Below are 13,453 nucleotides of genomic sequence, written 5' to 3' on the forward strand. Positions count from 1 at the left end.
GAGTGGTGGACTCTTACCTGGTGAACTGATTTTGTTTCCCTACTCTTCCTTATGAAACCTGCTGAGTGACTTTGGACAAATCATAGTTCTTCAGAACTCTCTCAGCTCCACCGACCTCACAATGTGTCTGTTGGGAAGGAAGGAAGGAAGGAAGGAAGGAAGGAAGGAAGGAAGGAAGGAAGGAAGGAAGGAAGGAAGGAAGGAAGGAAGGAAGGAAGGAAGGAAGGAAGGAAGGAAGGAAGGAAGCTGCTTTGAGATGCGTTACTATTGAGGAAAGTGGGGTATAAACCCAAAACTCTTCTCTTCTCTTTGTGGCATTTTACATTCTGATGGGATTAGAGTTGACCATCCTACCTCTATTAAGATAGATCAGTGCCTTATTTTCACCTGTGAGATCTACTAAGAACGTTGAAGCATGTGAGGGAACCATTATTATGAGCAACCTTTGTTCCCCAAGTCTGCCTGCCAACGATCATTCGGTGCTATGGTTTTGTTATCATGTATCGGTTTGGTTATTGCAATATTCTAATTAATATGCCTGTCTATAGTGTGCATGCAGGTGTGTCTATCTATCTGTGGTTTTTGCAACTCTAGTTGGGACATGAATGGAAGAACCATGAGATTTTCTTCTCCCTTAAACAAAGAGTTGATCCCATAGGAAATGAGGTTGGATATTGAATAGCAGGGATCAGTCTTGATGGAATTAACAACTGAAGAGAGCACTATCTGACAAGTCTTTGTCTTCTCAAATCCCATTCCTGCCAAGTGAAACAAAAGGCTCTCTGTGGCATGGTAGGAAGACAATCTGACAGTCCCCCTGTTAGGTAACCACCCTCAGTTGCCAAGTATGGCCTACCAGCTTGACAAAACGCTTGAGATGATCTGAGAGACTCACTCGGAAAACAGGAGTTCTCTTTGGGGTTTCACACACAGAAGCATCTCTCCCTCTTCGATTACCCCAGATCTCTTTTAGCAGCGCCTTATTTTCACTTGCAATCATCTGCATCAAGGTATCTACCCCACTGCTGAGCTTTGAGTGTTCCCTGGCAGGTTTTCTTGGGTGTATGAAGCCCCTTCCCCATACTGAATACCTGTATTTTGGACTCTAGTAACCCCCCAGTCTCAGTCAGGTTTTTCCCAAACCTGCTGTCCAACATAATTTAACTGGAAAATCCAGGGGTTGATCTTGGGCTCTTCTGCAAGTAAATCATGTATTCCACCCATTTCTCCTTTTTTTGGCTCATTCCGCACATGCAGAATAATGCACTTTCAAACTGCTTTCAGTGCTCTTTGAAGCTGTGTGGAATAGCAAAATCCACATGCAAACAGTTGTGAAAGTGGTTTGAAAACGCATTATTTTGCGTGTGCAGAAGGGGCCTTGGTTTGGGTTTTTTCCCCCACAAACAGAGGACAGGTCCATCAGTCCTAAGAACCTTTCTCCTAAGTACAGTAAGAACGTTCCATTGATACCCAGAAGGTGTACATCCAAATATTGCTTTCTGTTAACCTTCCCAACATTTCAGAGTCTCTTTCTATGTCACACCCACGGTCCTGACTGGACCAGCCTCCTCCCATTTTGGACATCACATTGCATTCTCTTCCCCATACCACCTCAAGAAGTATCGGAGTGGTTTCCTCCCTCCAATTCCATCCTTCTGAGTTCAAGCCTTTTAAATAAAGTGTTGTGCTAACCAGAATAGAAGGACAAAAATCGTTGAGCTAAAGAGTCAGCACCAGTCCAGGCTTCTGGATGATCAATCTGAAAAGAGATGGATGTAATATTATAGACATTTGGTAAGATTAATGTCTCACAGTTATAGCCTATCCTTCCTCCAGGGTCCTCAGGGTAGCATTTGTAACCTCAGGAAGGCGTCAAATATCAAAACATTAGCCATTTCAGTCTAGATCAGTGATGGTGAACCTTTTCGAGACCGAGTGCCCAAACTGCAACCCAAAACCCACTTATCTATCGCAAGGTGCCAACACAGCAATTTAACCTGAATACTGAGGTTTTAGTTTAGAAAAAACAAGGCGTGCATTACTTGGGAGTAAGCTTGGTGGTAGTCAATGGCTTTGCTTTGAAGCAATCATGCAACACTTCGAATGGGTGAATCACAACCCTAGGAGGGTTTAGAAGCAAGCCCATTGCTAGCAACCGAGCTTACTCCCAGGTAAAGGATTGTGCTTTAGTTCTTCCCATGAAAATCAGCGGGGTTCAACAGCACTTAACAGGGTTACCTACATGTCGTGCCCAGCAGCCCAGGCAGCCTAGATGTGTGGGGGGTAGGCGATTTTCTGCCCCCCCCCCACATAACGAACTCTGTGCATGCGTGCCCACAGAGAAGGCTCTGAGTGCCACCTCTGGCACCCGTACCATAGGTTCGCCACCACTGGTCTAGATCATCAAGGCGTCCTTGTCTAAATTTTGCCAGTTTGGTCTTTCCTAACTTTCACTTCCACAAAGGAAACCATTATTCATTTAGGAAAGTTGAGACTTTTAGAAGGTGCAGGCTATTGATTCCGTCATAGTAGATGTGAAATTCTAAGATACAGGAATAGAGATACCAGCTAGAGATGGTAAGGTATCTTGGGAGGATTTTTTTTATTTGTTAGGCTCATTCCGCACACGCAAAATAATGCACTTTCAAGCTGCTTTCACAACTGTTTTTGCCATTCCGCACAGCTTCAAAGAGCCCTGAAAGCAGCTTGAAAGTGCATTATTCTGCGTGTGCGGAATGAGCCTTTGTTTTTAAGCATAAGCTTGTGTGGAATTTTGAATTGAATGCTTCTACCTGAAGAGGAGTTTGTTTAAAGCCTTCATATCTGACAGCTTGGAAACCTTTCCTGCATTTTGGCAGCTAACCCAACCGAAATCAATTTTTTAATGTTCTTAATTATTATGCTGTCTTTTAAAATGAAATCTGATCTAGATGTTCTCTTTAATTGCTGACTTCTTAGGTTTGTATTCTGGAAGTGTTTAGCGGGCTCTCTTTTATATTGTGGCTTATGGTGGTATAAATGTTTGTATAATTTTTCAAAACAGAAGAAGAAAGCATGCAGGCTATTTTGCCCACAAGCATTATCCCAATAAAGGAGAGTCTTCTATAAATAAAAAGCCAAGCTGCATCAAAATTGTAGTGCAAGACATCCATAAGGGACCAATATAAGAAAGCCCATAACTGAACATATACTGCTTATTGACATGTCAATTAATGACATGTCATGTCGATTGACATGTCAATTAATAAGCCATAAAGTATCTACAGCCCAGACACTTACTGTTGCAAGCAATTTATTAGGATGTGGCACACACAGAATTTGCAATACATAACAGATATACATGGGAGCACCCTGCACCGTTGCGTTAGTGCACTAGCATACATCTTTGCATAGTTCACACTCAGATTCCTCATAACTGTTCATCTTTATTATTAGTCTTCCTGTACAGCATCTCTTGAAGGGCATTCAGTCCCATTTACACACATACCTTCGGGACCACATCTCCCCGTATTGGCCTCTTAGAGAGAAGAGAGAGAGAAGAGTTTTGGATTTATATCCCCCCTTTTCTCTCCTGCAGGAGACTCAAGGGGACTTACAATCTCCTTGCCCTTCCCCCCTCACAACAAACACCCTGTGAGGTAGGTGGGGCTGAGAGAGCTCCGAGAAGCTGTGACTAGCCCAAGGTCACCCAGCTGGCGTGTGTGGGAGTGTACAGGCTAATCTGAATTCCCCAGATAAGTCTCCACAGCTCAGGCAGCAGAGCTGGGAATCAAACCCGGTTCCTCCAGATTAGATACACGAGCTCTTAACCTCCTACGCCACTGCTGCTCCTACGCCACTGCTGCTCTTAGGCCCCTCCGTTCATCCAAGGCGAATCGTCTGGTGATCCCTGGCCCCAAGGACATCTGACTGGCTTCTACAAGGGCCAGGGCTTTTACTGTCCTGGCCCCAACCTTGTGCCTAATGAGATCAGGGTTCTGTGGGATTTGAATCAATTCCACAGGGCCTGCAAGACAAAGCTATCCTTCCAGGCATTTCCAAGCCAGCCAGGTTAGCTTCCATCACAGTTGGCCTCCCATGGGCAAGAGTCAGAGTATTTGGCACCATTGTACCAGGTTGTTCTTTTAGTACATTGTATTTATCAAATTTATTGTGTTTTAAATGTATTTTTAATTTTTGTGTGTGTGTGTGTTTGTAGGCCGCCCTGAGCCCTATGGGAATGGGCAGGGTACTGGAAGTGATGAAAATAAAATAAACAAATAAAAACTAGAAAGAAAAAAGAATGAAATTGAAAAAAACAAATAAATACACAGAAAAATTTTAAATTAAATTTAAAATGAAAAGAAAAACTGCTCCTTTACTTCATTCCCTTCTAACGCATTATGGTAAATTACTTATAGCATTTGACCTTGGAACTTTACTTAAAATTTTTCGTTTTCTTTTTTTAAGAGCCATATTTGGCTCTGGTGTGCTGCAGCTCAATGAGCCACTAAAGAGCAGCTCACATGCACAGAACCCCGTAGCAGATGAACAGCCATACCACGTAATATATGGAAGGATGGAGGGAGGAATCCCATTTAACCATTTTCCTTTAAGAACTAATCTTCCATCCCTTGAGAGTTCTCCTTCAAGTTCAGAAGCGGCTCTTCTTTCAAAAGAAGAAGTGCTTCAGATAGATGGAGGCTCCTTAAAATGGAGGAAGGCTTCAGACTTCAGCCAAAAGGAAAGTTGGGGTATGAATATTTTAATTAATGAGTCAAATTTGCTCAGTGGAATAGTAGCACCCAACAGGATCCAAGTGCAAACAACAAAAATCAGTGCAAACAAAAAATCCAGCCATTATTTAACTGCAATCCAGCTCTTTTCTGCAAAGTAAGGCTTCTAATGCATTTCCTCAGTATTCAAAGTACAAAATGTCATTACCGGGAAAACTGAAGCTGTTTTCCCCCTTATTCTAGCAGTTTTATTGCTAGCCAAGTGTCAGCTGCAAATGTCATCACAATAATATATCATGTGCAATGTTTAGATTTTTCCTGTGATAGCGCTCGTGATAAATGATTACTTTTCTCCCACATATGCCCATGGCACGCAGTGTACACTTTTAAAACTATGCTACTGATTTTATTGTTTTTCCCAAGTCTTATTCAGCTTTAGTGCTGTTTCTGCTTCACCAGATGGAAGAGTCTGCTCAGTTTGGCACACGCAGACCCATTTACACAGAGGCAAATGCAAGCGAGGCTCCCTGCAGTGTCGCCCCTAGTATGTTATGAGCTTTTCGTTTTTTTCCAGATACATTTTATTGTAAAGCTTGAAGACGGTGCCTTCCTTTTTTTTTTTTTTTTGCATAGCGGAGTCTTCCTGGACCTGGACTTTTAACAAAAACCTGGTCAATTTCACATCCCTGCTTTTGAGAACAGTTGAGTGAAATTAACCAAACAGTGGAGTGAAATTAACCAAACAGTGGAGTGAAATTAACCAAACCTGCTACCAGGCTTTGACTCACCTACATCAATTTCAATAAGCTTTTATTGGCATATAACACGATAGTATGAAATACAATTCCAGTTAAAAAGGTGAAAAGTAAAAGACTTCGCATTTGTCATACATTCAGCTTACAAACTTCTGACAAAAACTTTGCCACTATAAAGCAACAATGAAAATCCTGACAATTTAAAAGCATGACTACTTTATCTGATTCAGTATAATCAATCACGGAGTCTATAACTTGGGATAACAAACTGGATCGGAGTTCTTGGTATAATAAGCAGTTCAGGAGAATGTGTGGGATGGAATCCAGCTGTCCTATGCTACAGGGACAAAACCTCTTGGCGCTTGGAAGACCTTTAAGTCTTCCTCTATGTAGCGGAGTGGCATGATGTTAAATCTAGCCAGCATATAGGCTCTCCTGTGTATAGGGTTTGGACTCACCTACATCATTCCTTGAATCTAATCACGGTTCACAACATCAAAGAATCAGACAAATGACCAGGTATGAACATGTAAAGCTGTCCAGAGCAAGATAACTAGCATCATTGGTCTAGTTGGTTTTATTTCTTGGAAATGGTGTGTCCCTGCCTCTTAAAGATTTAGAGTATTGGAGCAGTTCACCGCCCTGAAAACTAGGGAAGAAAACATGCCAACCACAGTATGTTTCAAGAGTTCAGATCCAAGTCAGTACAAAGTGCTTACATTTTGTTTTAAAGAGGGCTTCAAACTAGTACTATTTAAAATGCAGCAAAACAGCAGACAGCATTAAAACAGCATTATAAGTTAATGCTAAAACAGAAGGTACTGCAAAATCCGATAAATAGACAAGTTGTATAAAATCAGAGCCTGGCCTGGATAACTCCCAGGCTGGCCTAACCTTGTCAGATCTCAGAAGCTAAGTAGGGTCAACTCTGGTTAGTACTTGGAAGGGAGACCGCCAAGGAAGTCCAGGGTCACTATGCAGAAGCAGGCAATCTACCTCCGTTAGTCTCTTACCTTGACCACCCCATTGGGGTCACCATAAAACATATCAGGAATCCAACAGGAATACATTAAGGCAAAGGAAGAGTAGGGGGTCATCGGTTGATTCCCCACCAGAAAAATGAATGTAGATACTAACCAGTTTGGAAAAAAACAGGACCTTTTGACCACGGTTTCAGCATCCCCACTGCAGCTTCCCGATTCACCCCCACAACTTCCCCACCGCTCCAGATTGCCCACACATTTTTTGAAAAGGTCTACTTTCTTCCAGGTTCTAAAATAACACATGCGGGGGGGGAACATGCGGGGGGGGCAAGCCAGAAACGGGATGAATGCGTGTTTGGCGCTGGTGCAGTGGGGAGTTCTGCTGGAAACCTGGATATTTTGTGTGACGAGCATGCATCTAATCCTCAGTGGGAAATCGACCATCAATGACCTGGGAAAACTACATCTTCACCTGGCACTGAAAAGTCAACAAAGTCAATAACAAGCAAGGAGCTCTGGGGAAAGTACTCTACGTTTGGGGTGCCACAACCAGAAACTCACTGCTTCCAGTTTGTCTCACCTCAAAGGAAAGAAGTAGAGCAGTACAGGAACATACAGAAGAGCAAGCTGTCCTTCAGGTTCCATGGTGTGTAGACATTTCAGAGCTTTATGCCATTCAAGTATAACTCCAGGGCTATCATTCACAAAAAGAGCTGATACCCGGCATGCTATCCTGCCATAACCCCATTCACAAATTTCATGTGGGCACAAATTAATCCTAATTCACAACCAACTCCCTGCTGAGTTCACTGGAGTTGTCTCCCAAGTAAGTGTGCATAGGGCTGATGCGTTTGCAGTAGCTTGGGAAAGTTCCTTTAAGAACCAGAAGTCTGTCTCTGACACATAATTTGACTCCAGGCAAGCCCAGTGCCTTTGAATGCCTCATTTTTCCATCTGCAACATGAAGATAATAATCGCTTCTTTCGTTAATGAGGCACGCCACACCCTCGCTTATCTTCATAAAACACTTCGAAGGTGCTCAGCAAACATGGTTACTGTTGTTACGCAGCTCCGAGAATTAACAGCCTCAAGATTATTACACAGCTGTTAGAAATGCGGGAGATAATATATTTATCTCTTCCAAGAGATGTGGGGTCTAGTGCTGACAGGGTACAAGTCAGGACGACCTGAGTTCTGTCACTCATTCTGAGAGGAAAATGAAGGGTAGGAGGTTACACTGCAGCAGGTTGGAGCAAAGATGGGATAGTGGGGGCGGGATCCCTCATCAGATGTTGAGGAAAGAATCAAATCAAATGGATTGGAAGAGAGGTAACTCAGTATGCCTAAGTCCGTGGTTCTCAACCTTCCTAATGCCGCGACCCTTTAATACAGTTCCTCATGTTGTGGTGACCCCCAACCCTAACTTTTATCCCTTTTGCGCGATGGATAGGAGGAAGACTGGGTGCACCTCTTGAGAGAGCGCCCTTGGAGGCGACCCCGGTAGAAAGGGTATTCGTTTGACTCCCCAAAGGGTTTATAACTGACCCACAGGTTGAGAACCGCTGGTCTAAGTGGTGTTCCAATTCCATAGGCAACCATGGTAGCCCGGCACCCAAAAAATCCAAGAAAAAGCTGCCGGGGAGCTCGACGCCTTACCAGGGCGCGGCCATGCTTGGCGGCTCCCAGACCAGTTCCTCCCACCCCAGTAGGGATTTGGAGTGCTGTGTCGACCCCCTGCCAAATCCTTCGTCGGAAATCATCGAGGAACAGACGACACAGTTAATGCAGGTACCGGGGCCCCAAAGTAGCAGCGGGGAAGAGAGCGACGCGGAGCCGCCGGGCGCTCCTGCGCAAAATCAGGCTGCCCCAGACGACCTGGCCTTATGGCAAAGGGCTCCCCCTGACGCGTTCGCGCAAATGCTAACGGCCCAAATCGAAAAAATCCTAGATGCCAGGGAGCAGCGGGCTGCAGCAGCCAAAGCCCCAACGCCACCTACCAGAGCCCTAACTTGCTCTGCCGGGGCGTCTGCTGTTTCCCAATATAGAGATCCTCTTGCATTCCAAGAGGAAGAAGAGGAGGACTTAGAGGGGGAGGGGGAGGAGGAATGTGCTAGGTTCTCAGACTCTGAGGAACCTATCATAGAAAAAACGGATCAATCCCCATAGTTCTTCAAACAGGAGGACATTCAACTCCTAATCAACAAAACAGTCTCTGCTTTGGACCTCCACGACCAGGCAGACGCAGAGGAACCGCCCAACCCTGACAAACCTTCAAGTGCCACAAAACCTGTTAAGGGCTTCCCCAAAGGAAACACGGTGTGGTTTCCCCAAGACTCAGAAGGACAAAAGTTTTTCCCAGTCCCTGAATATCTTTTGTTAAGCGCATTCCTTGGCGGGAGTGGCTCAACTCCCACCAGGCAGGAAGGGGCTCCCCTCCAGCCACAAAAGTCTACCTGTTACCACAGCAGTTCCATACTATGCTCAGAAAGGTTCCCCTCAGGTGGAAGCCCCAGTGGCTGTCTTTACACTTTCGGGGAGCACTGGTAGCATGAAGGGGAAAGCAACATCAAGGACCCTCGATAGGGAGATCGGGAGGCGGCATTGGGAGATCTCATGATGATTGGCTGGCAGCAGCCATTAAAGAGCACCTCACACCAGCCTCCACGGTTGCTAGAGCCTCTCATGGCCTGGACCAAAAGGATCCTAGAACATGATCCCAGGTGCAGAGAATACCCGGGCCATCAGGGGAAGGCCTAGAGAGGGTACTTATTGCCAAAGCGCTTTTTATAGCTGATGCCACGCTCGACGTAGCCATGCAGCTATGAGTGGCTAGGACCATGGCCTCCAATATGAGTGGCAAAGGCGTAACACATGAAATTTCACGCTACATGCCCATGGCGAAGCAGATATACAATCCAAGAAATGCGAAGTAGCAGCATATTGCATACTATGAGCGGTGAACAGGTATTCCAGAAAAGATTTGGGAACAAGTCCCTTATTCAAACTAAAGAGACCAAGAAGGCTATGCCTCAAGTCAGTCCGTCCAGAGCAGCTTTACAATGACCACACAGGGAGTCTTGCACGCACCACATTTAGATCGCAAAAGAGGCGGCATCCCCAGGTTCCACAGGGAGTTTTACCAATGCGCCAGTTCATGGCAAGAACCAAAATTCCTTTTCAGGGCAGAAGATTCCTTCCGGCCTTTCCAAAAGCAAGGGAAGAATTTCAAAACAGACAAAACCAAACAATGACTATCGAGAAATTCCAAATTGGGGGGAGCCGACTTGCAGCTTCCAACCGGCATGGCAAAGGTCCACATATAGACCAATGGACAAAAAGAGGTGTGATAAAAACGGGCTATGTAATAGAATTCTTAAAGTTTCCCGCACCGGCTCTTTTGTCCCCTCCCCACTGTCCAAGAACGTCACAAAAGCCAAAAAAAGCCATACACGCATGATCACACACCTACTGGAAATCCAAAGCGGTGGAGCCTGTCCACTCCCTGGAGAGAGGTCCTCAGGGACTTATTCTCACTTTTTTACAGTTCCAAAACAGAACGGGGACTGCAGGGCAGTGCTAAACCTCCGTTTTGTCAACCAGTTCATTCGACTGCCAAAATTCAAAATGGAATCCCTCCGCTCCATAACACTAGCCCTGAGACCCGGGGAATTCCTTACATCATTGGACCTGAGGGAAGCATACCTACGCGCTATGTCCCCATCGAATTTCAGCGCATTAACAGAAGAAAATTCCTCAGGTTCACGGTAGGGGACGCCCACTTCCAATTCAGGGCGTTGCCGTTTGGTTTGGCCACAGCACCCAGGACATTCTCGAAGATCCTTCTGGGCCCCATCATTCAACTCAGGGAGGAGGGGATTCACATTCACCCCTATCTAGACGACCTCTTGGTAAGGTCACCAAACAGACAAAAAGGTCTACAAGAAATCACCAGAGTACAAATGACACTACAGGAATACGGGTTCCTGATAAATGTAGAAAAAAGTTCCCTCTTCCCAAAACAAAGATTAGAACACTTAGGGGCGACAATAGATACCACCAAAAACACCTCCTTGGCTTCGTCCCACGGGGAAAAAAAAGAAGCCCACTCAAAATTCCGAGGTGAAAGGCAGCGACAGCCAAAATCCTTAACAGCCTCCCCATCCAAGCACTGCTACAGCCTGACAGGTTTACTAGGCCTATTCATTTCGGTCATAAGACCTCAATCCAGTAGGCGCGCCTGCATGCCGAAGCCTCCTCCAGCTATTTCTGTAGGCGCTTCCAGCTGGATATCATATTAAAAAAAAGACCAGAAAAGCTGGTCTGTAACCCCACAGGTCAGAGACAGCCTAAAATGGTGGACTTGCCAAAAGCAAGCCTAAAACACCAAAAAGGGAAGATGCTACCTTCACCAAGAGAGACTACAGATCTTCACGGACTCGAGTCTGGCGGGGTGGGGAGCAACTCTCAGACAAGAATATGTACAGGGCACTTGGAGCAAACAAGAAAGCTCCCTTCCCATCAACCTGTTAGAAACCCGAGGCTCGGTCCTTGTTGGCTCACCACGAAAGCACTTCCAAAAAGAAATAGGGAACAGCAAACACCTCATTATAAGAACGAGACAACATTTCCACACTTAAACAGGATGTATACAAATTGCAACCAGGGGAGGGTTTCCAAGATCCCAGACCCTTTACAAGGAAGCCCTGAAGGTGCTCAACTGGTCAGAAAAACATCTGCTTTCAATAGAAGCGCAAAAGAAAGAAATGCCATTGTCTTCATTCAGTTGAGTAGTACATGAGATTCTTTGGTCACATCTGTTCCACCCATGTGGAAATGAACCAAGAACCATAGTCAGTCTTTGTTGCAGGGTGGGATTCTTACCATTTCGAGGAGGGACTTTCAAGAAATGAATTGAAGAATTAATTACTGCTTTTTTTCAGACATTATAACTTTTTTCCAGACATTATAATCCTGCATATCTGGAACCTACCAACCAAGTGTAGTGTGAGGGCACATGCTGCCCATGATCCTTCCAAAACATATAGTACCCATGTTGTGTAAACAGGAGCAACACACATATTTACGATGTATCTCCAGCTGCAGTGTGAATGAATGAGAACCCTTAAAAATCCCAGTGGTCTGTTCGGGTGTACTAAAACTCTGTGTGCACTGTAAATAGGTGCATCGCCCCTGTGATGTGTCACTTAGCACCAGAGGTGGGATCCAGCAGGTTCTCACAGGTTCCCGAGAGTAGGTTACTAATTATTTGTGTATGCCGAGAGGGGGTTACTAATGGGTGATTTTGCCACGTGATTTTTGCCTTAGTTACGCCCCTCCTCTCAGCAGTAGCGCACAGAACTTGAAGCAGTCTAGCAGGAGGTGCACCGGCGTGCGTGGCAGCCTGCACCTGCGTGCATTCGTTTCCCGCCCAAGGACCGGCGCAGCGGCTGCGTCCTTGCCACAGCCCTGCCCAGGAACGCCCCACCCCCAGAATGCCCGGCCACACCCCCGTCGTGCCCCGCCCAGCCCCATTGGCGCTACACCACAGTTTGAATCCCACCACCATGGGAACCTGTTACTAAAATTTTTGGACCCCACCACTGCTTAGCACTATCATTTTGAAGGCAGAGCTAAACTCCTTCCCCACCATTGAGAGAGGTTAAGAGCAGGTGGATTCTAATCTGGAGAACCGGGTTTGATTCCCCACTCCTCCACCTGAGTGGCGGAGGCTTATCTGGTGAACCAGATGTGTTTCTGCACTCCTACATTCCTGCTGGGTGACCTTGGGCTAGTCACAGTTCTCTCAGAACTCTCTGACCCCCACCTACCTCACAAGGTGTCTGTTGTGGGGAGAGGAAGGGAAAGGAGCTTGTAAGCCACCTTGAGTCTCCTTACAGGAAAGAAAGGCGGGGTATAAATCCAAACTCTTCTGCTCTTCTGGGTAGAGCACCTCCATAGACACTGTTGCCTGCAGCCATCCTGAAGTCCCTCCTCTCATCCAGCTCACAAGCTAAACAAGACTAGTGTGACTCTGGCTTGTCAACATGGTTCCAAATAATTTGTGGAACTCCAAGGGCTTTACCCTCAGTTCCAGGTCAAGGCCAATTTCAGATTTCTTGACAATCCAGAGTCACTAGTGTAGCTTGAACAGGCCATCAGAGGCAATCTAGATTCAGAATCCAGGAGGAGTCCGTGAGGCGGGCTGGCCATCAAGTAATTAACCCCTTAATTGAGCTTATACAAAGCTGCAAAGTTTTGCAAGGTAGTTGTCACTTGCGAGACGTAGGAGAGGTGAGTTGTCGACACCGCAAGAAGTTGTGGGAATCTCAGTGCGGACGGAGAGCAGGCGGAAACAGTTGGTCTTCCAGATCTCCTGAAAAGCTTACCACTCGTGGCTTTCAAAATCCTCAGTATCCCGTGTCGCTAATCTGTTCTTCCCAGATATTAGTCTGCTCAACCTTTCCACCTTGAAAAGATTTGTGTCTATCTGATTCTGTTTTTTTTGACTAGAACTTGGCCAGCAAAACGGCTTGCGGGAGTTTAAAATACCGACGTAAATCCAGAGTAATAAAATGCAGCACAAGGTGCTTACAGAAGCAGTTTCTCGCAGATTTGAGTCCAGGCGCGTTGGAAGAGTGCCCAGACGCTTCCTCTTCCATCTCTGGCCTCGGGAGTGACACTTTTGTCTCTGAGAGGAAGACGGCTCCCTGCTAAGTCTGGACTTTGGTATGAAGGGATGTCTAGTTCTACCTTCCGGCACTAGGAATGGCACTCAGTAACTAAACAAGTTACAGATCCTCCAATCTCCCACCTGTCAGGGAGAAAACCAAAGCGAGAAAAGATGTTATATAATTTTGATACAATTGATTTGCCAACTTTTCTGTCCTTACAGGATCATAAAAACTACTAACCATCAAAATAAACTTTTCCCAAGAATAGCAGACTACTAATGTTTTTTAGATGGGGGGTTAGGGTTTTATTATTATTTATTGTATTTTAT

Source organism: Sphaerodactylus townsendi, linkage group LG15, assembly GCF_021028975.2.
Source record: "Sphaerodactylus townsendi isolate TG3544 linkage group LG15, MPM_Stown_v2.3, whole genome shotgun sequence".
NCBI classification, from domain to species: domain Eukaryota; kingdom Metazoa; phylum Chordata; class Lepidosauria; order Squamata; family Sphaerodactylidae; genus Sphaerodactylus; species Sphaerodactylus townsendi.